This window comes from Podarcis erhardii, assembly GCF_964252035.2.
Source record: "Podarcis erhardii genome assembly, chromosome: 3".
Lineage (NCBI taxonomy): Eukaryota > Metazoa > Chordata > Lepidosauria > Squamata > Lacertidae > Podarcis > Podarcis erhardii.
The window spans coordinates 34,013,693-34,040,262 of NC_138507.1; the positions used below are offsets into that span (position 1 = coordinate 34,013,693).

The window sequence follows — 26,570 nt, forward strand, 5'->3', positions numbered from 1 at the left end:
ATTTCGCTTTTTCCTGTCCACTTCGTTCTGCTAATTTTACTGAGTAAATACAGTGTGGATAATGGACAGCTATTGTGCCAAAAGACATTTAAAGGACTTATTCAAAAGGAATAATTTGTCCACCAAGGTGACCACAGCTGTCTCTTTTCCATAACATGAACTAATAAAGATGTATTAAAATGGATCTCGATTACCTACATCATCTGGGAATGCTAAAAAATTTTTTATCACAGTCCAAGGAAGTTGTAGTGTTTCTAAAACAATGCCTGGAATTGGTATGGGGTGGATAAGCTGAAGCTTAATCCAGACAATAAATAGATGTTCCCATTCAGAAGATCAGGTAATAGGAAATCTACCTGTTTTTGGTCTCAGATTTTAGTGTACATGGCAATAGAGCTCAAAAATATGGAAGTAAAAGGAGGAGGCCACACAAGCCCCACCTCCTGACTCTCACCAATTTTAGTTTATCTTTCACTTTTGGTCCACATCTCATTTAAAGAATTGTAGGAAGGTAAAGCAGGGGCCTTGAAGTTTCCCAGCTGCAGTACGCAGCTGGATTGAACAGGTCATCTGATCCCAGAGTTCTCCACCATAGTGAGATGCTTGGTATTTTTATTTAAATTATAGCAATTATTTCTGAACACGCATATAGATCAGCACATGGAAATTTTATGCAAATCCATATAATATTTTATTGTCTTTTTCAGAGGTGCCCAACTCTCCTCTCTCTCCCCCCACTGCCTATAATTTGAGCATTGTGTAGCCTGCCCATGCTGGAAAACTGTGTCTTGGCTATTTCCATGCTGGTGTAGCATCGCTTCTAAGTAGGCTTCTAGAACTCCATGGTAACAAGGGAGGAGTCCATACCATAGCTCCTTGCCTTCTTCCCATGCCAACCTCTGCTCTCTTGCAGACTTGATCAATGCAGTGGCCATTGGCCATAGCTTCCATATTATGAGTACTAATGATTTTAGCCTGTTCACATCAGTTTTGGTGTGTGACAACGTTCAATTTAAAGATGGTATAGCTACATTTGGACAATGGAGTTGATCTGTTCTCCACCTGGGCTTTTGAAACCTATTCTGTCTGGCCAGCTGTATTTCAAAGAAGGGACAGTTAGGTTTTCAAGCTACAGGTTAGGTTAATATTTTCTTCCTGATGGTGACCAGGAAACTCAACAGCTCCTGTGAACACTGAGCTGTTGTGGGCCAATTCTCCTATTCAAATACTCAAATATTTGACTTCACATATTTCCATTTATTTTACTATGCATGTTGATCCATAGGAATCCTTACAATGCACAGGCCATGTGCTGCCTATTGCATGACAGTTCTTTTGTTGATGTATATCTGAATTATCACAAGCTATCAGGCATTTGTTTTTTCCACATCTAGAGATTCTCAGAAGGAGCATTTCATGTTGCCCTTTTGCTCAGCAGGAAGACGACGCTGGCAGTAGAGACAATATAATGATTTGGGCTACAGTTGTGAAGGGCTGTTATACTATAATGGGTCACATCCTCTGCTTTCCTAACATAAGGTGGGGGGGCGAGTTGCTGTCAGGCTTTGCTAGCTATAGTTTGTTTTGACATCTTTGTGTTACCAAATGTGCTGGCTGTCAGAATCTTCTATATCCCAAATCTGCTGGCCCAATTAGTTGTAAAAACAGGAGCCTCTTGTCAGAAACGCTGCCTCTCCCTTCTCTGCATACTGCAGCCCAAAAGGTTTTTGAACTCTATAATTAGAGCAGGGAATGCAAGGCATTGTGGTCCCACTTAAATACAGATGTTCAGTGCTACAAGTGGTGGGGTAACTGCAAATATGATGGGCACAGCAGTGCCTGAATATAGGAGTTCTAAGCATGATCTCATAAAGTGTGTGTGTGTGTGTGTGCGTGTGCGCGCATGCGCATGGATCTCTCTGGGATAGGATTGCATGTTTTGAGTGGTGTTGGTGCTTCATAATCCTATGCATATATTCAGAAGCAAGTCCACTGTGTGCAATTGAGCTTACTCCCTAGTCCTGACCTTCAGTTGTATTCCTACAGTTACCTGAGAGTAAGGCCCATTGAATACATCAGAATTTATTTCTGAGCAGACATGCATGAAATTGAATTCATTTTTTTTTTATGAGTAGATAATTGTTAAGAGGCATTTTTGATGTGTTGCTGGATTTGTGGGTTTAAAAGAAGCAAATCCTAGTATGCTTTCATTTACTGCATATGCAGTCCACTTCCTCCAAGGTTCTTAGGACAGCTCATGGGCTTATTCCATTGTATCCCATTGTTCTCCCACAGAAGTCTTATAAGGTGTGTTAGTGGTTCTTGGCCAGCCATCTGAAGACCTTGGGTTTCTTTTTCCTTCCCCTTCCCATCAAAACAGGAGGGATATGTCACAAAATCAAGGGGTGTGGAGTATTCCCAAACCATCAAAGGGAGACCACTAAGCATTAAAATGGGCACAGGATTTCACAGGACAGCTAAAGGATTCCTTGCTATTTGTTTAAAGCAAATAATATTTCCTTCCCTTCCCACCTCCAAATCAAGTGTGATGTGATAAAAGAATTCAGTTCTGACAGAGTGCTTCCATGACCTTTTATACTCTTCAAGTCCTTAAACCCCTCACACAAATTTATGAGTTGTCTCCCATCTTCAGCAAGTCACAGGGATGTGAGATAGCAACATTATAGTGGGGAAATGCAAGTCTGATTTTTCAAGTAGGCAATGCTTTTATCTTTTTCCTCCACTTGATAAAAGAAAGCTCTTTCTTTCTTTTTTTTGCCAGTATGAAGTATGTTACGTTCCATGGCATGCAACTGACAGATTGCCATTTTAAATAATGGCTGGGGTTCAGTCCACCTAATAACAACCTTGTGCCCTGAGGCAAGATAATCTGAGATACAGAGTATCCCTGGCAAAGACCTGCCCATCATTTTCTCGGGAACCTCTGTGTAGCCCTTGCCCTTGAAATCTTTTCCCGCTGTTAAATTGGGAGTGGGGGCTTAATTAAGAAATAGGTATAGTGCATAAGACTGAGTGGAAATGAACTGACTTGCTTTCATATAGACTGAAAGCTTTGCACATCTTAAACATTCCTTTTATTGTCTCTCTTCAATTTGCTTCCCTTGTGCACACCCCCAATGGACTTAGAGCTTGACTAAGCACTTAGGTCCCATCCATACTATGCATTTAAGGTAGTGTTATACCGCTCTGAACAATCATGGCCCCCTTCAAAGAATCCCGGGAAATGCAACTTTTTAAAGGAATTGACAGGTGTTGAGAGACCCCTATCCCTTCCCCCCAAACTATAGTTCCCAGTGTTTCCTGGGAAGAGGCATTGATTTTTAAAGCACTCTGTTCATAACTCTTTGAAGGTCAGCCAAGTTCTTTGGTCACCTGAGGCCCTCCCATAAGTTGTTGGGACTACAACGCCCATCATCCCTGACCATTGGCCATGGTGTCTAGGGTTTGATGGGAACAGGACTCCAACAACACTTGGAGGGCCACAGGTTTCTCATCTGTTGCATAAATTAATTATGCATTATGTGAAGTAGTGCTTTTATTCTGACCCTCATGGATATATAGTCAACCAAAACCACTGGGGCTTTCAATCAGACAATCCCCTAACTGCATTCTGGAGTGGTTAAAGCAAGGCTGTGTGTCACTGTATTCTGAAATGTGTAGTTTTCCATTTGGGATTGCAGAGAAATGATGGGCACCTCACCTTTCAGAGATGCTTATCCACCACCACTGATCTTGTCATTGAGGAACTCCTGATGAGCTACCAAGACACCCCAGAATTCTTCAGAACATATTTGAAAATAACTTCTTTATCATTAACCTTGGTTTTCTGCTTTAGCATTCTGTAATACAAGGATAACATTTGCCGATAAGTGCAAGTGAAGCAGCTATATTTAAATAGAGTTTGTGTGGGGATGTTATATATTTGCTTTAACATCATGGAACTAAGGTAAAGCATAAATGTTCAGCTCTGCTTTCATCAATGTGGGTTTTCTCTCATAAAAATGATCCTGCCACGTCCTTCTTATATTCTTTCCACCAGAGTTCAGCAAGGGCAGGCTGAAGATTAAAATCTCTTTCTGTGCAGAAGGCTTGCAATACTTCTGATTTTTGAAGTGATTAGAATTTCATTTCTCACTGTAATCTCCCCACCCCCTTTTCCTTTCTTTCTTTTTTATTAGAGCCACTCGCCCTATACATAACAACTATGGATGGGGAGAAAATGGATCAGGAGAAGGAGACATTCATTAGAAAGTAAGTGTGTGGGGATTAGAAAAGTCTGTCTGACTCACAAAGTAGAAATGGCATTTAGTATCCTAGTCCCCTTCTAGACAAAATAAGCAAATGCTGCCGTGAAGTTTAAAGCCTGCTGGTCGCAAAATTGGAAATTGGTTTCCTGGGGCTCTCTGTAAACTCTTCATTACTTTACTCAATCATGCTTCATTAGAAAGTTAACAGACAGAATACCAGTGCACATTGGGATACGTTCAAGCGCCAGCCCTTCCGTCTCCTTGAACGTCACTTAAAACTTGAATGTCACAGCAGATTAGACATTGTGTCAAATTGCATCTTCTCGTCAGGCTGCGGCATGGGCAGCTTGCAGATCATAGCTACTTAACCTCTTGAAAATTGCCAGGTGCTTTTTAGCCTGTTTTGCAATGGGTAACAGGAGGGTTTAATTCAAAGTGATTCTGATGGAACTAACACACAATTTCCAAAGGCATCCGGAAGGAAAACAAGCTGATGAAAGGAACAAACTAAAGACATGCACATGATGTTTCACATGAGCTTTTCAACTCGTATTTTCTGAAAAGAAAATAAAATAGTTAAAAACTGCTATGTGATTTCCGCCCCAACTTCATCCCAATTAATTTGAACTCTTAGCTGAATCTTACTCATCCAAATCCAAATCCAGGTTCCAAGTTCTATTTTTCATGCTGGCAGTATAGCAGTAGTTGTGGTTTACAATTTTTGTTATTGTTGTTGTTCTTCAGTGATACAGTTCTTTGAATCTTAATGTGCTTTTTTATAACAAGGAGCCAGGCATGTTTTGTTGTCAATAGCTATTTTTTGACAGGAGCTACTGCTAAAGAACCAGCTTTTACACATACAGACTTAAACAAGCAATAGGTATTCAGTCATCCATCATCATCATCATTATCATCATCATCATTTATTGAATTTATATACCTCCCTATAACTGGAGGTCTCAGATTCTAACTAATCTGGTATGATCTGCTGACTTACTGAAATAAGTGCTACCTGTATTGCCTTTAAATTGAACCAGTAATGAGTCATCAAGTAGAAGTGGCAATTGTATCTATTTAGCCCCAAGTGTGATTTATAAACCAATAGTTGAACATCCTTTGTAGCTGGTACAATACATTGTTTCTGTTATTTTTACATCTTTTCCGTAGGGCTGGCTCTACCATTTGGCAGAGCAAGGTGGCTACTTCAGGTATCAGATCTTTGGTGTCATGGACTAAATAGCACATTCTTCATTATTTATTATTATATTGTATTTTTACTGCCAGAGAGGGGGAAAAGTGCTTTTGTCACCAAAGAACATTCCTGATCTTGGATCCTATGTATCATGAATGCTAGGAAAACACCAACTGGGGGACGCTGTTGTATTTCTGCTGTTATATGTAATGCAGCAAAGTATACTGGGCCAGCCCTACTTCTCTGGGTGTCTGTAAACCTTCTTAAATAATAGGAGGTGTATGTTTGAAATAACAAAACAAAACAAACTCCACAGCCCTATATTTACAAGGAGAAAATTGCATGCAGTGATTACTTCCTCTCTTAAAAAAAAAATCATGCAAACCTGTCTATTTCACATTTACCTGGAGTAATTCCATTCTTAGAGCAATTGGTCCTTCTTCCCTTCCTCCCTAGGTTTACCCTAGCTTGTAACCATGCTGCATTTTTATTGCCAGCAGTGAAAATTTTTTGTTTTGCTGTTAATAATTGTAACTTGAATTCAATTAAGTTTGATAAAACACACTTGTCACCTTCCTGTCCAGAAGAGTGATTTCTTTCATTCTTCCAGGATAGGGCTACAGTTTGTGCCACATCTTATTTTTGTTGCTGTTACTAATGTTATCAAAATGTATACTCCCAGTCATATTTGGTGAGGGCTTCCAAAGAATTACAGCCCAATTGTAAACTGATGGGCTTGATAAATCAACTTGTCCCAAAGACTTGTCACAGAAAAACAGGCTCTCCTGGAGTATACCATTTTCAGTGCAAAGACATGAGGCAAACCTAGATTTTCACCTTTTGTGGTATTTTTTTCCAAGTCAGCTTACCTTTGACAGTTAGGCGACATTGTGGCCTGGCCACGGCCTTGTCTGCCATCTGGGGATGTCGACTGGTGGGGATTACGGCCTGCCTGCGGATTGACCAATTGTAGGCAGGATCAGGCACAGGATGTCCTCAGGGGGTGGGCCAAATTGCCCAATAGCCATTGATTGGGTCCACTTCCGGGGGATAAATCGAGGCCTGTCCAGGCCTCCTTCCCAGTTTGTTGCCGGATCTCTTTGGATCAAGTTCTCCATCACCACCACCAAATCGGTAAATAAAACTGTAAGATGAGATTTCACAACAAGTGCCAACATACGGTTTTTATGTTGTTATGAGGTGCATGATGAGCTTGAATTTTGCATTGAAGTGGTTATCTCTTTGATTCCAATTGTCAGTAAGCCTGTGATAAGGCAAGTGAGTTTGTGCTAAAATGCCAAGCACTATAGGGCATGTTTCACATCTTAGCTGAAGGGTTATTGTGACACTAAATAGAACTTCTGCTGCTTCAGTACAGCCAACTGAGTTCCTGGCCTCCCCTTGGGAAATTCTGAGGTTGCAAAGCATATGCACCTCAATCATGGTCTGATTAACATCAGTTGGGCTTTGTGTGCTACCTAAGTGGTTTTACTTGTAATAAAAGCTCATTTCCAGACCTTCAAAACCAGGTAAGGTCAGCATGTGGAAGTGCTAACTGTTCTCCAACGGCGACCTATGTTCAGATGCTAAGAGGGACATCAGTGAACCTGGGTTGTTGTTTTTTTAAAGAAGTCATCACTTTTCAATTGTATACAATTCTGAGGCAGTATGCAGTTTGAAAGGGAGAAAATAAATGCAAACAAGGCTGCTGTCTTCTATACACTCACCTGAAAGTAAGTCTCATGGAATGTCTGAGTAAGATATGGGTTGGATTGCATTGTAAGATGCATTTAAAAATGTTAAAATAGCAGAGCAGCTTAAAATGCAATCAGCAAATAGAATCATGGGTCAATCTAGACATAATGCTGTCAGTCTGTATGTGTGTGCACATTTACAAAAGGGGCATGTCGGTAAGAGGTCTGAAAACTTTCCCCATGTCTAGGGTCCCTTCTGGCATTGGAATGTGACTCGGGGGAAAATGACGCTGGAAGATTTATTGCAGGAGGATAAGTCTTGTTTTATGTTAGCTTATACTGAATGTTTTTGACCCGTGGTTTTTGAGATGTTGTTTTATAAGTGTGATTTTAAATGGTTTGATGTTTTAAACGTATCTTATTTTTGTTGCAAGAGCTATGCCCTAAAAGGTGACCTATAAATATTCAAATGAATAAATAAATAATAAGTTATGTGTGAGGGAGCGTCTAGCACCCCTCACCCCCTCTCCCACTTTTCTCTTAAGGCGAAACCCTCCAATGCCACCAGTTTATATGTGACTGGGGAAGTTCCTCATTTAAAAAGATGCACTTGCCACTATCACATGCTTTTTGACCCTATCTGAGTAAGCATATCCAAATAGCTTTTTCGTTCAGCTGCAACAACAACAAAAAAGGTGATGGCTTTTTATTTTGATATCTTTTTGGAGGTTGAAAGAATGAACTGGGGAGGATAACCTCACATATATTATTTTCATAGTGATGTGTGGGAATCATTTGGCTTAAGCCTCAACAGAACACTGAAAGCCTACCCAACTACACTGTGAAATTATAGCAGCTATTACTCATAAGCTACATTTATTGCATTTTGAATGGAGAATTAGCTGCATGGCTCCAATGGTGATTAATGATTTTTATGCAGCTAAACCCTATCCAATGTACTGAAAACTCTCTTTCTGAGGGAGTTTGGGGGTTATAAATGTGCACGTGCTAATCAAATATTAAAGGTAGATTTGCTGACTATTGCCAAGTATTGTGAAGGTATGTTGAAACAGATTTTGTAGCCCAAATCATTGTATAGAGTCTGCTAGTACAGTTTTGCTATATTACTGTATAAAACAGAATGATTTGTTTAAAATTCTGGTTCTGGTTTAATTAAGAAAAAAAAATACACCCACTAGGCTGTCACCATGAACATAACTTAGTATATCACATTAGATATAGTTCCAATCTATTTAGCGTATCTAAAATACTACTTGGAAGAAAAGTCAGGGCTATTTCTGATTATTTTAGAGGGACAAAGACAGCAATTATATTTTACAGAACTCTGAAAATGTCATGGTTGGTTCAATATCACACCAGGCTTTCTAGCTTGTAATATTAGCAATGGCTCATTTTCTGTAATGAGAGACTCTGTGATTAATGAAAGTGTAAAACCATATCTTAATAGATATTAGTTCCACTGCAAGATGTAATATTACTTTTCCTATAGAATTTAATGGGCTTGTGTCGAAGGTGGAGAATGATAGACGAAACATGGCCTGTTTTTCACATGAGCAGGAAACAGGGAACTGCTCTAATCCACAACAGAAAAAAGAGGCAAATATCCAAAAGACGCTGTAGAATATTAGTTTTATTTTATGAAATAGTTCAATGCATTTCATGTTGTACAGTTACTTTTCAAGGGAACTTTTTCTCAGTTCTTTCAATAAATTGTAGGAATTTATTTTCACCAACTTTCTGATTTTCTAAGGATTGTGCATTAGAAGTACCGTGTGCATACAATGGCGGTGTGAAATGCCACTGTGGGTACTAAATATCAGGGCCTGCCAACTCCCACAACTGAAGTCAGGCACATTCAGAGGACACACCATGAACCCAGGACCAGGGGCAAGACAGGGCACCTAAAAACGACCCCTTAAATCATATCCCAGGACAACAATCCAACCTGAAGAACCAGATAACCTACAAGCACCATGGGATCATCATTGGGAATAGAGGTGCCAGTGAGCACAAAGCAAAGTTTGGTCCTGAAAGCACTCACTTGGCAACTTGTGTTGGAGTCAGGATCAGAGCCGCACTAGTATTTCAGGGAGAGTGGGGCAGCCAGGCCAAGTTCTTAAATCCTCAGTTGCTGCTTAGAAGCTGCTGAAGCAAAAGCTTCTGCAGGCATCTCCCAGTTTAGTGCTGATTCTGCCCTGCAGCACACCCTCTGACTGCTGGTGGCGCTGGACAGCTTCTCTCTCCAGCTCAAAAGGCTCACCCAGAGCAGCCCTGTTCAGGTCTTATGCCTGAACAGGAATGCAGACATGAGTAGGGAACACACGGATGTACATGGCACCCCCCACTCCCAACATATCCAGCCCTACATGTTCCACGTCTACCTCCCCATGTTGAACAGAAACGTCTGAACAGTATGTCATTAGACATTTTTATTCTGAACAAGCTTTTAATAAGCTTTTAACTGAACATGCTTAGAGACATGACTTCAGACCTTCCAACTCAACACAGGAAGGTTGGGAGTGGGCAGGGGATGTTGAGGGCAGGGCCAGCATATGTGGTGGCCCCCATGCCACCTTTTCTAGAGGAGGGAAGGACCGTAGCTCAGTGGTTCAGCATCTGCTGTGCATGAAGATGGTCTCAGGTTCAATCCTTGGCATCTCCTGGTAGGACTGGGAGGAACCCTGGTCTGAAGTTCTAGAGAACCTCTGCTGGTCAGGCAATATTGAGCCAGATGGAACAATGGGCTGACTCAGTGTAAGGGAGCTTCCTATGTTCCTTTCAGGAATAACGCCTGAACAAAGTGTGTGTGTGTGTGTGTGTGTGTGTGTGTGTGTGTGTGTGTGTGTGTATCTTATGCAACTATGTATCTGAAGGTGGGGAGGGGAAATGGTGCGAAGTGTGTCTCAGGAAAAAACTGTTGGGTAAAACAGGCCAAGATGATGGGGAACAGTTACTTGCTAGTTAAAATCAATTTCCTCCAAGGAGGCAAGTACAAGATTTCATCTTCACATGCAGATCTGACCTATTGTTTTGGTAATACAGTAAAATAACGAGGAGGAATTAGGCTTGATTGAAATATGCTTCCTTGCATGCATTAAAGCGAGGTCTATTTTTTGTAATGTTAGGCATACTGTGGCATATAAAGAAAAATATGCTTAATGTTTTGACCTCCTGTAATCTTGGCTGAGGTTCTGTACTTCAGCTAATGCCAGCACAGATTAATCAGTGCTAATACAAATGTTCTTGGCTGCAGATGAGAAGTTGGGCTGATGAGTGATTACTTTAACCGCCTGCACTATGGAGATGGTGTGCAATTTATTTCTGTGGGAAACACTCATTCTGCGAAGCCCAAAGACATTAAAGCCGACATCAGAAAAAAAGAAAGGTGTTAACGTTGATATTTGGAGAGCAATGATTGTTTAACCCCAGAACTCTGTACCCTTTTCATCATGGCACCTGTTTCAGCCTGATCTCATAATTCTGAATAGCTTCCATTTAAACATCAGGGTATCAAGAAGTAATTTTTAACCTTTGTATATCAGAGATACTGGAGTGGGGTGGGTCATTGCGAAAATGATAGGATGTCATTTTGACCATTCGCACAGTCAGCCCTGTTCTGCTTGTTGCTTCATCTCTCCTCGAACTACATAGATCTCAGCTGAAGGCTTTGCTAGACTTATTTTCATTTACCTGTCTGCTTGAGAATGACAGCGGCTTTATCTGTCATTGGTGGGAGAGACTCCCAGAACCCAGTATTGATTAATGGTCCTGTTGGGCTGCCACAGGACCCAGTTGATGCTTGTTGCGGCTAATATTGCTAAGTTGTAACCTGGGGTTTTGTGGTTTTGGGTGCAGATAAGTGTCTGGGATGGGATCAGTTGGTGAGAACATTATGGGACCCTGTTGCAATGATCCTGGGCTAGGGGGGTAGTATGGTGTGAGAGGAGGGGAAAACCACATAACACATGACACAGATAGTTGGTGGCAGTGCCACATGCCAGCTCCTCTAGCCAGATGTAGTGTGCATTTCAAACAATGACGCTGTTTCATTTCTCATATTGTTTCATAAAATTTGAATTAGTTAGGTTAGCCTTTAAGTGTAAGGGGAATTTAATATCCCACACTCTCTGCTCCTCTGATTGAACAATTGCAGATTTTAGTCTTTGTCATAGGGCTGTTTTTCACATTATGATTCATATATCTATATGGCAGTGTCGGGAAGCTGTTAAAATACATGCAGCTAGATGCACACTCTGCATCCCAGCTGAACATCAGACAAGTGGCATTTCCCCCCCCCCCAAATGGCAGGTAGCCCAACATGGTGTGGTTTGTTACCTATTTTTTGAGTCATTCAGCATGATGCAACAGTTTCACCCTCAAACCTTAGTGTTAAAGTGGACTCCTTACTCAAGACTCGAAGATGAATTTTTACTTGTCAGGATGGCCAACAATTTAACAAGCTGTATTATTTATATTTATCAAATTCAATACAATTTGTTTATCTCCCTTGAGCCCAAGAGAGGGTTTGGTCTTCTTGCTTCAAAACACACACATAAATGCATAAATAATGCATAAATAAAAAAAATTAGTCCATAGCTTGCCTGTCTTCATAAACTCTTCCAGGCAGAGCCTCCTTGAAGTCTTCACACTCCCATGTTCTCAGTCAACAAAGCAATGGCAAGACAATCAGCCGACCCCCAACTCCCACACTCTGTTCTAAGACGCACGCACACACTCTTAAAGGCAGTAAACATGGCAATGATCCAGCTTTTCTGGGACCTTGATTGGAGTTATTGCAGCTGTTACATTACATATGTTTTCTTTTCCCCAGTGCAACTGTAAAATGCATTTTCTAACAAACACAGTACAAATACTAACATGGTTTTCATAAGTAACAGGGCATGTGTTTATTTATTTTGGTGATGGTGGGAATACTAACAAACACAGCCCTGAAGTTACAGTGCAAAAAGTAGGGCTAACTTAAGGATTGAGGGACAAGGGGCAGAAAAAGATGGAGGGGAGGAAAGTATGTCTACATTAGTGATGGGGAATCTTTTTACTGTTAAGGGCAGAATACCCTTCACAGGTAATCTAGAGGGCTGCATGCTGGTGCTGAGGGGGACCAGAGGCAAATTTGGTCAGGGCCCCCCTCTTTCTCTAGTCTAGTTTAGTTAAGAGAAAAGCAAAAACAAAATTTTGAGGGTTTGTTATCCCAGCTTTTTAGGATCAAACTGCTCATTATTTTAAATGCCTCATCACCATTAACACTGCATATTAGAAAAACCAGTTGGGAGGGGGAATCGGAATTGCGATTGGGTGCATGGAAGAAGTGCTCTATGTGATACTGCCTTTGATGTTGGTCTGGAAGCTGCAGCTAGCTAACACCTGGACAGCAGACTGAACAGGTACTCAGGCAACCCAAACCCAGTCTCCCCCACCATGAGCAAACTTTTTTCCATTAAAATTATAGTATAATAATATGCAGGTAACCTGGAGATCCCAACAATAGCTCAATTCCTCCAGGATGATGTTAGCCACAGTTAGTCTATTTTAATCATGGTGAGCCTCCTTAAATTAAGAAATAACCATTTAGACATGAAGAATCTGTGCCCCAAAGGCTTGATTGTTAAGGAAATAGCTGATGATTTGCTTTTAACTTTTGTTCTTATCAGTATTGAACTAATTTAAAAGACTCTGTAACAAGCTGAATTAGAGCTAAGCCAAGGGTCTTTTAACAGAGCTGAATTGCTGCTAGTGTGGCAGGAGAAAATTGCAACACTCAAGAATGGTAAAAATATGCACTGTTGTGTTTTGTTTGACTGCAGCTGACCTTTCATTAATAATATGAATAAATGGATCTCAAATACAACTTTGCAGAGTAGTGGAGTTTTCTCGTTCTTTCTGTGTTGGCATAGCAGTGTGTGTACTTGCAGCATTGCTGAAGTTTTAAAACTGATTATTTTAAAAGTTGGGAAGGAAATACTGTGGCATAGGCCAGTATTGGATAAAAGATCACATTTTATGTTTTATTCAGTTAATTAGAGGTAGTTCACACTGGATGTATTTCACTTCGTTCCTCTTTTCACAGTCATGTGAAAAGTTTAAGGCATTGGTCCTTAAACTAGGTAAAAAGTCTAATTTTCTTTTTTTATAAAAACAACAACTATACAGCATATTTGTAAGTTAGAGAAATTTTAAACGCCTTTCTCCAATGCCTTTTGAAATCCCATTGGAAACTTTTTTGAGAGAGATTACCCATAAAACCACCATAAGAAAATAGAGGGTCAATCCCCACCCCTGCTCCATAATCTGAGTTTGCTACCCCAAGTTGCAAACATTATTTCCCCAAGACCTCTAAATAACAAACTAGGGTATCATAGGACACTGGCAGCAGCTGTAAATTATAGAATTATAGAGTTGGAAGGGACCCTGAGTCCAACCCCTGCAATGCAGGTATATCAACTAAAGCATCCATTCTTTGGGTTCATAGAATCATAGAATTGTAGAGTTGGAAGGGACCCTGTGGATCATCAAGGCCAACCCCCTGCAATGCAGGAATATGCAGCTGTTCCATACAGGGATTGAACATGCAACCTTAGTGTTATCAGCACCACACTGGAGCTATCCGGTCATTCCGTTACTGCAAGGACTTCTGCCTGTGGATCAAGACTTCCTCTCCTCTCCTCTGTGCACCCCCTACACTCCTCCAAATCTTTGGTAGAAGGCTGCAGGAACCTTAAGAACATGTTTTTTGGGGGGAGGCAAGGGGTGTAATTTGCTCACTAAGTTGCTGAGCAAGAGAAACAACCTAGACTAAAATGTGACTAGATGAAGCAAATACGAAAATGCAATGGCTTCATAACCTAGTATTTCAGAAAACTCGCAGATCTCACAAGTATATATACTTTTGGGTATAAGGTATGATAGTGTGCTTATGTCCTGCTTTTCGGCTTCCTATGGGCACCTGGATTGCTATTGTGAGAACAGAATGCTGGAGTAGATGAGTCTTTGACTTGATCCAGCAGGGCTCTTATTACATTCTTATGGACAGGTAAAACAACTTGTTGATTGGCTGAAGCTGGATAATCATCCTGTTGACATTTCCATTCCACCTTAAGGAACAGGCATGTGGAATTGTTGTGTGTCACATGTCTGTTTACATTCTAGCACAGTATGCTGGGAACTTCCGTTTGTGTATAGCTTTTGCTTTTGCTGTTCTCTCTGAGATGACATGAGAGAGAGAGATGACATGTTTCTTTGTTCTGATTTATGATTAATAAATCTGTAGCTATAGCATGACTTCACAAGCCTCACGCCTATTCTGTGTGCTAGTACACTCTGCTAATAGCGTGCCCTGGCTTCTCAAGTCCAGGTCGCTGATTTACGTTGGAGCACGGGCTGATGGAAGGAGACGTCCGAGCTGGGGCTTGCCAGCTGGCCTCCCAGTCCTCTGCATGTCAACACATCATGGGCTCTGCTGCTAAAGCCATTCCATGCTGCCACTCATTGGGTGATCTATTGACTTTGCTGATGGCACCTTTGATCTAGACAGCTTTTTTTCTGAATTGAGGGGCAGAGAGATGGGGGAAAGGTCAAAGTGATGTGGAAGGATGGGTTTGGACATTATTATTAATGACATGATGGCCAGTTCTAGAAGGGTGGTTGCAAGTGGAAGTAGCATCAATGAAGGAGGTCACAATGCAGTTAGGGGGCTGAGAAATGACGGTGTGTCTCATTCAGGGCTGAGAGAGAGAAGGAAGCCCTGAGCTAGTCCTCATCCATGGTGCCCTACTGTGTAGGAGTAGGCCTTTAGTTATGGTCAGTAAGGGTGTGTGGAGAAGCATTTTCTCAATATATGCGGGATGTGGTTTTGGTGTGTGATCATACACAGAAATTCATGCAGTAAATGTTTGTGCTGACTTCTTTATTCCAATACTTTGGTATCCTGGACATGCTTTTATCTTTCTTGCTGTTTCCATAGCTATATGATTTATTTATGTCTCTGCTGTGGGCATTCTACTGTTTTGTATTTCCTGTTCCTTGCAAAATCTTGATATACTTATCATCATGTCTAGCATTTGATTCAGCAGCTGATGGTAGTGAAATGAGTAAACAAGCAAGGCGTATAATGAGATGAGTAAACCAGAGTCTGTAGGAGTCGGAGTTTGGAAGCTATATGAGAGCTAGTTGGCAAAGTCTTGTTAGCTCACTGTGGAATGCAACCAAATGAATTTCCTTGATTAGGATAACTATCATTAGGAGCTGCAGTCCATAATTTTAAGAGTTTAATTAAATCTGAGGTTGCTACTCACTGCTCATTTAGCAGCCATGGCTGAAAAAGCCATTTTCTCTCCATCTGAGCTTGGCAAGTATTCCGGCATATTAAATGAGTGTCTGAGATCGAGACATAGCATTAGTATTCTTTTGCAAGACCTAACTAACTACCGGTTAGGGTGGTAGATACCTTTTTGAGGATTAATATGTTATCGTGTGACATACACCCTGAACCTAATAATACTGGGGAAGAACGTATTTCGTATTCAGTCTCAATAATTGTATGCTTTCCTTTATCCAAGTGGCTGATTAAGAGTACTGTATTTATTTTAAAACCAGTTCGAACAGTTCTGCAATTAATAAAATACAAAGTAAGCTTAAATCTTCCCACCATCAACACATGGTGGCCCATTAAGAGCTTGAGAAACATTTTGATTCCTTAGACTACAAGAACAGGGAGGAATACAGGATTTTCCAGGGTTCTCAGTGTCTCCTGGAACTTCCATGGATAGACAAGGATCCTCACTGCAGAAGTGCAACTTTTTGAAGTGCCTCTAGAATTCACGTGACCTTCTAAGTGGGGATGAAGATGTTGCCTCTTAGGACAGGATGTGTGCTCACCTGACTGCTTAGATCTGCAAGACTAGCACTTTCACAAGTGCCACACCATGTTCATGCCATACTTGCAAGAAATGTATCCTTTAGTGTGGGAGCACCTGATATTTGGAACTGTGGCCAAAACTTCCCCCTTTCTGGCTTGTGTTCACCAGTCAGCTGATAGGTACTAAACATTTGGTGAATAGTGCCAGAGGCAATTGGCATTCTACTGGGTTAGCTAATACTTGATAAATGCTGAGCTATCCCAGAGCTTCCATGTTCTCCTTATGTTCTTGTGGATAACACCTTTAGACTTTCACAGAACTATCCTATATACGTTGAACTATCCTATATACGTTGTATATACGTTGTTATTGAGTTCAGTAGAACATTCCCAAATATGTTTTAACAGGACCACAGCCCAAGTAGTTTTCTAAGCTAACCACAGGACCACAGCCCAAGTAGTTTTCTAATTTACCATGTACCAGCAGTAGATGTACCTGCTCGTGGAAGGAAAACAAAAACAAAAACCCAGCAGACTGGCACTGCTGAGTTAAAGTATCCAACAAGCACAAGCTGGATATTGACAAGCTGGGATGTGTGCAGAGGAGGGCAACCAACATGACCAAGGGTCTGGAAACCAACTCTTATGAGGAATGGTTGAGGGATTTGTGTATGTTTAGCCCAGAAAAGAGGAACTGAGAAGAGATATCATAGCCATCTTCCAATATCTAAAGGGCTGTCACATGGGAGATGTTGCAGGCTTGTTTTCTCCTGCTCCGAAGAATAGCACCCAAACCATTCAAGTTAAAAGAAAGGAGATACCAGCTAGACACCAGGAAGAACTTTCTGACAGTCGGAACTGTTCAGCATTGAAGCAGACTCCCATGAAAAGTGGTGGAGTCTTTCCTTCCTTTGAGGTTTTTAAGCAGAGGTTGGATGGCCATCTGTCATGGATGCTTTAGTTGAGATTCCTACATTGCAAGGGGTTGGACTAAATGTCCCTCAGGATCCCTTCCAATTCTACAATTCTATTATTCTAAGTAACACAATCCATTAGAACGGTAAAATCTGCCTTTAGGTTAAGAGAAACTGACATGGTTCCTTTTCAGGAGGATAGAAGAAAAAAAGAAGCACAGTTGCTTAGCACTTCCAGCTGAGCCGTGAAACCTGACTAACTCTGGGTAAACCATAGACCTACTCATGCCTGGTATTTTTTTTTATAAAAAATGCTGCATCCTCACAAGTCAGGGTATTTATCCTTCACATTTTAGGGCTCTGGGTGCCTCCTGCCCTGTTACACAATTCTTTTTATGAGTCACTGTACCTAGCTGCCTCTGAGAAGGCAGTGGGAGAAATTACGTTGTTTCCTCTATCTATATACTATCATCAATATAAGCTGTGCTGTGTGGGCAGTTTCAGGAATAGTTGTCTTGGATGGAGACTTTGGAAATGTTTGTCAATTCTCTGCGTGCTTGTGGATTTCATTAAAAGTCAAAATTGACCTATGCTAGATAAATCGATTTTGATTTTAGTGGAATAGAGTTCCCTGTAGTAAGTAATATAGTTAAAAGATGGATTTTCTCCCCCCACTTAAAAGCCTGGTAAATAGAATTCTTAAAGTTCTTAGAAGAAAAGTGCTTAGAGGAAAAGGGAGCAAACTGTAAACATTAAAAAAAACCAACCTCCACCAATAAACAACTTGTTGATTGCAATTTGATAAAAAGGGGCTCAGGTTCCGTGAAGTGTCTAGGCAATGGAATCTGAAAAATAGCCCCATTAGTATAGATTTGATTCTAAAAGATGACATTGGCCAACAGATGCAGGATACCTCTGCGTATTGGCAAGGTGCATTAAGCACTCTGTTTACCCAACACGTACATAAAGAAGCTGATTATATCAGCAATGGCATTACGCAAGGTGCAGATTAAATGGGGACAGGCACTTGGTCTGCTTATCTCAGTTCTCCCTGTACAAAGAGGGTCACCTTTCTACAACAAGCAAACTAAAAAGGACTAAACATTCCTTATTATTGTCATTCATTATCTATTTCTTTTTGGCCTATTATTAGGCGACATGAGTGTGATTTTCTAATCTGTTTTACAAAGGGTTTTATTTTTACATTAGCATGCTTAATATTTCTTTATTGTGCTAAATATGTCAGTGGTCTGTGTACTGTTTCTATCTACGCACCTACTGAGCTAGAAATCTCTATATCTGTATCTCTGTATCTATAGATATTATAATAGAAGCTTGGCTGCTCCTGTTAACATGTTTCTCCCTCCAAGGGAGGGAGCATGTAAGGTTCTCCTGCTTGCTCCCCATTTCGTCTTCAAAGCACCCCCTGGGGTATATTCATGCCTCATGTAGAACAATCAACTCTTCCTCCCTGCAAAGTCAAATGCATAGTACCTGGGGCAGAAAATCCCACAAGTGCCATTTGCTCTCCCTGATGTAAAAAAATATGAAGAATAAATTAGAATAAATAACAATTTGTTGCCCCAAATCAGTTGCCTGAAGCAGTCACCTCATCACCTCACTGTGCCAAATGGTAGAAGCCACCATGCATCAACCATACAGGAGCTTGAACAGGAGAGTACAGTCCTGTTGCCTAGAAAAAAGCACTGCATTCACAGGTTGGAGGAAACCCACCCACCCCAAAGGACCGTTTCAAAATCCTCCCCCGCAAAAAGCTCAACAACTTTCATCAATCCAATGGGTAGATCACTGCCAGTTCTTTTTAATAGTGGGAGTAGATCGCTGTCTCTTGGGAGTTGGACATGCCTGCTGTAAAGCAAGAGAGAGTGCTACACCTTGTCTTTAAAAGCTTGGTGGGTGGGGTACAGAAACTTGTTGGAGTCTCCTTGTTGCTCCTGTCCAGTTCTTAACTTCTTGCCCTGTGCTTGAACTCATGAGCTGCTGACTCTTACTATTATTTGCCTGACTAAAGATCTCTCTCTCTCTCTCTCTCTTTTTACTTGCAAGTAAGAGCCACTGCTTGTGTGTTTTGGGATGCGAGCCAGGACATTTGCTTTGTAATTTGCAAATGATCATTGGCTGTCCTATGGTTACCTCTGCTTGGGTAGGCCTTGGGAAGATATCGTGCAGTTGGTTGGTTTGGACTCTAACTTCCCATTAAAAAAAAAAAAGTCAGTAAAACTTTGATTGTTCCCCCCTCCCCACCCTACAGGAGGTGGTGGGAAGGATGTCTCTGTATAGAGGAATTAGAAATTATATTTATGTGTGTGAGAGATCTACACATTCCTCACATTGTTAAGTGACTAAACAAAATTGCATGACCAGACCAAGGATATCCAAAGGAGACAAAATTGCTATAGCCAGTAGTATAAATAAATACTACACTTGCCTTCTCCATGGATGGACATGAGAGTTTTACCAGAGCTTGCATAGTTTATCTTGCCTCCAAGCATGGTCCATGAGTTCTCTTTAAGAACACAGGAGTTCCTGACAGCTGTGTACAGAATACAAACAACTTTCTTTTTTTCAAGTGGAGCAATTATTAGAGCATTGCCTCCCTTATTGTTTGCTCTACAGCACCAGCTCCAATTCTGCTTTATAATACAGTGGTCCCTCGGGTTAAGTACTTAATTCGTTCCGGAGGTCTGTACTTAACCTGAAACTTAACTTAACCTGAAGCACCACTTTAGCTAATGGGGCCTCCTGCTGCGGCCGCGCCGCCGGAGCACGATTTCTATTCTCATCCTGAAGCAAAGTTTTTAACCTGAAGCACTATTTCTGGGTTAGCAGAGTCTGTAACCTGAAGCGTATGTAACCTGAAGCGTATGTAACCCGAGGTACCACTGTAGTCAAGTTGTGTGGAAAGAGAGAGGAAGCTTTGCTTCAGGACGGATTGCCTTCCATTGGAGGAGGCGGGAATCTCTACTGTATTTTAATTACCCGAACAAAAATAATTCCAGGAGATCCTGCTGACCAAAGATAAAACAGATGTTAAGAAACAAAAAGATATTATGGAAATGGCCAGGAATTGCTATGAGAGTGTCTGTATTTGTGCACTGTTTTAAAGTTGGGCTAAGTAACTTTTTTAAAAAGTTGAGGGCCATGTTTTTATTCTTATTCTTATTATTACTATTCTTATTATTACTATTATTATTATTATTATTATTATTATTATTATTATTATTATAAAAAAAAATGAGAGGGGGGAGAGCTAGAACAAGGAAGTGCATTCATAAGTGCATGGCACTTGACCACAGAGGCTACTGCATCTTTCCAGGCCCCAGATAGAGCACCTCTGACCTTGGGCATCCATCTGTCTACAGCGGTCTCTCTTTCTCCATCTTGTTCTTCTGATGGGTGCATCTGAATTATAGAGAGCAGAGAGTCATACAGACTCCTAAATGCTGTGTACACTTTTCATAATATAGGTCTAACAAAAGCAATCTCTGCCCTGGTGGACTAAACTGGGGCCATTCTTGTAATTGTAGCTTTGGTTCTGGGAAGATTCAGATGAACGTGTTCTCTAGCCAAACATGTCTTCCTCCTGACTGAATCTCAGAACGTACACCAAGCTGTTGTATTGTTTCTGAATGGCAAGATGACCCATGGGATATTTCTATACCTTTACAACACCTGTATTTTTTTTAAAAAAAACCCCAAAGGTTTCCAAAGAAGGAAAGAAATCTAGTAGAATGAACATTTTAGTGTTTCAGAAGATGCATATGTTTGACTTCAGTCATAAATGGAACATTGCTTTTTGTCACTGCCATGAATACACAGCTGGATTTTACACTGTGGAATTCTACCGGTATACTTTCTTTCCTTTCAACTGCTAATATATGGGAACACAGTGCAGGTGCATTTTGATTTATTTGGAAACAATCCCAGGGATTTCTGTTTGCTGTCTGTTTGGCAGCAACTACTTATAGCAAGGTCCAAATCCCTTCAGAAAGCCACACAAGGAATAAAAAATGCTCCAAGAAACCTGTAAGAAAGGGGAGGGGAATAAACTATAATACCTATGTTTATACAATTATAGACATTAGTTTAGATTTATACCCAAAAGTGAACTCAAACACTATAACTGAGCCTCAAACATAGTGTGAAGGAAATATGGTGAGGTGGAGACTGCTACTCAGCACATCTGTTGACATAAATGTATAACCAATAGTGATATTTTGTTCCGCCGATTCCCAGTAACCCAGGCAGCCAAACTCCTATTTAGTTATTTGTGCCTTATGTTTCCTAGTTATTCCAGCAATGGCTTTGCAAATGGATTAGCCTATCCAGGTCCTGAATGTTGAAAAGATATAAACTGAAGCCTTTAAAGACACAACTGCTTGGCACACATTCATTAAATCAATTGTATTCTTCTGGCGTTGCATCTAAATATAATTTTCAAATGGTAGAAATCCTATTTATTGCAGTACACTTTGCCACTGCAGAACACCCAAAGGGAACAGAATGCAAAACAAAGGAGAGATTCTTTGGGTTCCATGTTGATGCGACATATTAAATCAAGGAGTTGTGCTGTGTTATTTCAAACCTGGGGCAGTCTCCCATGGACTAGAGCTTTGAATGCTTTCTTATTATTATAAAATCTATGTTTATTGGATTGCAGCAACAAGCTTTGAATGCTTGAAGTATCGATCAGTTTTCATCTTGGCTTGAAGACATTATGTGAACCTTAGAGACTGAAGGAGAAAAGCAAGGTGACCACAAGCAGGGCAGATAAGATTAACTGCAGTATATTATCTCTGAACTAGAATCCATGGGCAACTGATAAGATTAGGTGGATGATGACTTGTTGAACACCAGGGCCATGTTGACTACTCATCATGCACCTCCTTTGTATTTTGAATGCTGGTCTAAATGCAGTAGGACTTTCTGTGCAGAATCATAAGTGGGGTGCCTCACATCCTCTTCCTCTCATTTGCCTTTTATTGTCATCCTTTTTTTTAGTCTACTACTGAAAGACTAAATATTCAATAAACCCACAAATACTGCAATGACTGGGATATAATTTAATTATTAGAAGTCTCTTTGATTCCCAACAGGTTTCATTTTCACTGTATTTTATAGTATCTCTAAAAACGTTTTAAAGTTTTTGTTTTGCTTTTTGTTACAACAGAAATGAAAGAGAAAGTTTGGTGCCCATTGCAGCCTTTGCATTCCATTTGCTTTGAACTACAACTCCCATCAACCTCAGCCAGCATTATTGCAGTGTTTGTCAACATGGGGCCCTCCAGGTGTTGCTGGATTACCAACACTCATCACCCCCAGTCATGCTGGTTGAGGCTGATGGGAATTGTCCAAAATATCTGGAGGGCACCAGGTTGCTGAAGTCTGGTCTGTTGTTCAAAAAAATCATAACATCCATTCATTCAGTGTAGTTGCCAAGCCTCTGGAACTCCCTCCCCAACCAAGATTAGCCAGGTACCCTCCTTGCTAAACTTCAGGTGCGTGGCTTTGTTCTAGAAGGCATTTTAAGCTAGTGTTTGTTGTCCCATTTTCTGTGTATTGGTTTGTTTGTTTTTTTATGTAAGTGGTACATAAATGTCTTAAATAACTGATCTATAAATCTGACTCTCCACCAAATATATACAAATGGGGATTATGCGTGTATACACTTTTGCAATTTGGCAGTTCTATTCTTGACTAACACAGAGGGTGTCAGATCTATGTAAGTATGAAGTGTAAAATGAGAAGTATCCCATTCAATGCAGCTCCCCTGTCGTTTCCGTGTTACATTCTTTTCAAGTTGGGACAGGGAGGTCTAAATCCAAGATGGAGTTAAGCATGCTCAAGCCCTTTGATTGCAATGGGTTTAAGCAAGCCTAACCCTCTGCTGGGTTTGGACCAGAATTTTTAATATGAAACTCTCAAATCCATTAGTTTATTTAATATCTAGGTTAGATGCTGTTGAAATATCTCAAAACTGGAAATGAAATAGGACTTGCTTCCCCTTCCAATAAAGATTGGTATCATTTGTTGCAGAAAGGGGTGGGTGGGGTTAGAATTAATCTAGGTTACAATAAAGAATAAACCTTCACAAATGATTTATGGGGAAATATTCATCCATTTTCTGGATTCTCATCTCCAAGATAAAGCTGATCATTCCTAGAAAGCTGTGCAGTTTCCCCAGCCCCTGAATTTCAGTATCTGGCTCCCAAATATCAGGCACAGCAGATATTTTCAAAATAGCTTGAGACATTTGTGGCTTCAGCAGATTCAGTGTACTTTAAAAGCTGGCAGGTTTCTTTATACTTCATGTTTCCTGGAGATAAAATTATCATGCCTCTATTCACTGGGATAAAGGCTCTCTCTACTGCTTTCATTTAAAGACGTCTTCAGGTACAGAAATGTGCTTTTTAAACAACAACAACAACAACAACAACAACAATTCGACCACCAGTATTTTTAGATCAGCTTTAGCAGAGAACAGGACAGCAAAATGCAGTGCAAAACAAAGGGCTATTCACCCTTTTTCAGTTATCCTGGGCTACACATAGAGTCATTAGAAGACCCCTGCTGGATCACACCAATGGCAAGGATCCTCTTTCTAACCCAGCACCCTCTTTCCTACAGCAGCCAATCAGATGCCTCTGGAAAGCCCAGAAGCATGGCATGAGGGCAATAGCCCTTACCCACAGTCATTCCTCAGCAACTGGTATTATCTGATTCAGGCCTGCTGAATCTGGACCTGGAGGTAGCATATAGCCATCAGGACCAGCAGACACTAATAGTATTATCCTTTGTGAATTTTTAATATTCGCCCAGCTTGACCTGAAAATGCCCAATGTTTTTAAAATATATTGCAGGGGTCCTGTTAGAGCAGAAAGGACATTCTCCCCCAATTTGTCTTCTGGAAAAGTTGATAGGGATTATTTTCTAAATATTCCGAAGGTTGGTTCCATGGGTGGCTATTAGAGAGAGAGCCTTCCCTGTGGTGAACACAAGCTGTGGATAACTCCTCCCAAAGGATGGTTTTGGAAACCTGGTTGAAGTCCTTCTTCTCATGAGTTTTTAATAGTGTTTAGATGCTTTTATGCTTTTAGATGCTTTTATGCTTTTGGTTTGGAGAAAGCTTCAACTCCTGGGTCTGGTTGGTTTTGTTATGTGGCATGGGGAGGTTCCACCTTATCTTTTGTGGCAGCAAAACTTCTTGGACCAGCCCAGATGAGAGTAGAAGAAAAATGGGAAGCCTTTTGCCCATCAGTGCCTTAAGCTTAAGCTTCTGGCTTCCTTTTTTTCATAGACAGCATTGGTAGGAGGAATTACTCAAGAGAACTTTTCTTTTCTCAATGGTTTCTGTCCCCCCCACCCAAATGACGACAATGGTTTGTCTACCCTACACCAGAATTGGAAGGGTTTAGCCACAATTTTAAACTAATCTCAGTTTTAAAATTCCTTTGCATCCCCACTATTAATGGCTAATGCTCCATGATTTGTTAGGGGATTGCTTTATAGAAATATATCAAAAACATCACTGTACATGTTCCAAGACTGATGACCCTTGTAGTAAGAGCCTTAATAGCCCTGCAATGATATAATGGGGCAGGATTAAAGATGAAATCTTGAGAAGAGAAACAAGATACATTTTTCGCCCTGAAAGATGTATGAGGAAAAAAATACAGAGCTGTTTTAACGTACTGCCATTTCTGTACAACTCACTGTAGCAGTGCCAGTGACACATTATTATAGCTTTTGTACATGCCTCTGGAAGGAAGACAAGAGATGCTGGTGGGATTAAGGCCATTTCTTTAACAGTCTTACATGTCTGCATTGGGCCAGGACAGACACAGTAAGCTCAAGCAGAAATAAATATAAGGAAACTTAGCCAGAATCTTTTCCTAGCCAACATTCCTCTTGGGTGGGTTGGCTCTTTATGACTTGTGTTACAAAAATGCATGTCATTCCTGTCTTCTATCGATGCAATGTACAGTTCCTATTTCAAAAGGGAAAAAAATGGGTTCATTTATCCACAAAGGACATAATCTGATAAATCTTAGCTGCAGCCAGATACCTTGGAAATGGAAGTAGGAACATACTGGCACGGGGCAGGGAACTCATCTCTCTCTCTCTCTCTCTCTCTCTCTCTCTCTCTCTCTCTCTCTCTCTCTCACACACACACACACACACACACACACACCACACTTTATAGTGAGGTAATATGATGCCATGCAGGGTACTGGATAATGGGCTGCAGTTGGATGTGGGAAACCTGAGTTTAAACTCCTGGTTTGACCTTGGATTTGTTAGGTGCTCTTAGGCAATTCCCTGTATCTCAACTATCACTTTATAAACTGCAGATAAGAGCCACCTTTCTCATAGCATTGTTGAGTTTGGCATATCCTAAGGATTGCTTGTCCAACACAAAACCTGGTACAGATGTCTGCACTGTGAATTGAAAATCAAAGGACACAAGAAGAGCCCCTTGGGCCAGGCCAAGTACCCATCTAGTCTTGCACTCTGTCCTCTCAGTGGCCAACCAGATGCCCACAACAAGCAGGACAGGGGCCCAATAGCATTCTCCCTTTACGGCAGGTGTGGAGAACCTTTGTCCTTCCAGATGTTCCTGAACTGCATCTTCCACCGTCCGTGGCAATTGGCTGGGGCTGATGAGAGCTGTCTGGAGAACAACAGTTCCCCATGCCTGCTTTAGGCCTTCTGCTTGTGGAGAAAATTATGGGACTGTCTTTTCATATCCCTCTTTCCTCTTCTCCCTAGCAAAATAATATATTTGAAAAAAATGAATATAAAACTTCAAATTAACCGAAGTGTGCACCTTTATATAAAGACCCAGAGCTGTGTATCTTTTAAAATACCTGCCATTTTTCATTAAGGTCTCATATGTTATATAGAATTGCTTCTGGATTACATTTCCACTGTCGGAGGTGGTCTTTCTCTGAATACCAGTTGTTGGGAAATGGCAGGTGGGGAAAGTGCTGGTTCTGCTTTGTGGGCTTCCCACTGGTATCTGCTTCGCAACTGTGAGAACAGAGTCCTCCTTTCCCCTCACCCCATCCTTGGAATGGGCTGGGGAACTACACAAGCCTGGAGCTTCCATTGGTCCCAATGGGAGGAGAAACCCTTATTTGAACAAAAAGCCTCCGAAAGGAGGAGAAGCAAAACAGGAAATGGCACTCCCTTCCAATCTGTTGCCCGGCAAATGCAAGCCTAGGAGCACTGGCGGACAAAGGTGGGATCGGGGGGCGGGGCGGTCTGCCCCAGGTGACATCCTGGGAGGTGACATCACCACTGTTTCCACCCCTGGGACGCTTACCTCGAACCCCCCCCCCCAATGTGCGCCACACCTCATGTGAGCGGCGTGCCATGCCGCCTGGGACACGTGCCAGCCATGCCCCTGGGTGTACGCCACTCCCAGTGCTGGAGGAAGTAGCCCCGCCGCTGCCTAAGAGGACTTTGGATTTGATTCTCCCTCCCCTCACTGAGTAGAATTGTTCTGCCTGGCACAGAAGCGAGTTTGGGGTACAACACTCCCCCATTTCTTAAACGTGTATGTGAGAAACAGCAGCAGTGCCT

The 26,570-nt window shown here is 41.2% G+C and overlaps 1 long non-coding RNA gene across 3 annotated transcripts in view; it reads left to right on the forward strand.

Moving 5' to 3' along the window:
* Positions 1 to 4,197: 4,197 nt before the first annotated feature.
* LOC309339426 overlaps positions 4,198 to 26,570 on the forward strand; it is a 142,657-nt gene continuing 120,284 nt past the window's right edge. For all 3 annotated transcript variants that reach the window (XR_014155334.1, XR_014155335.1, XR_014155336.1), the window contains exon 1: positions 4,198 to 4,272. This is a non-coding gene — a long non-coding RNA (uncharacterized lncRNA). The remainder of the gene's footprint in view (positions 4,273 to 26,570) is intronic.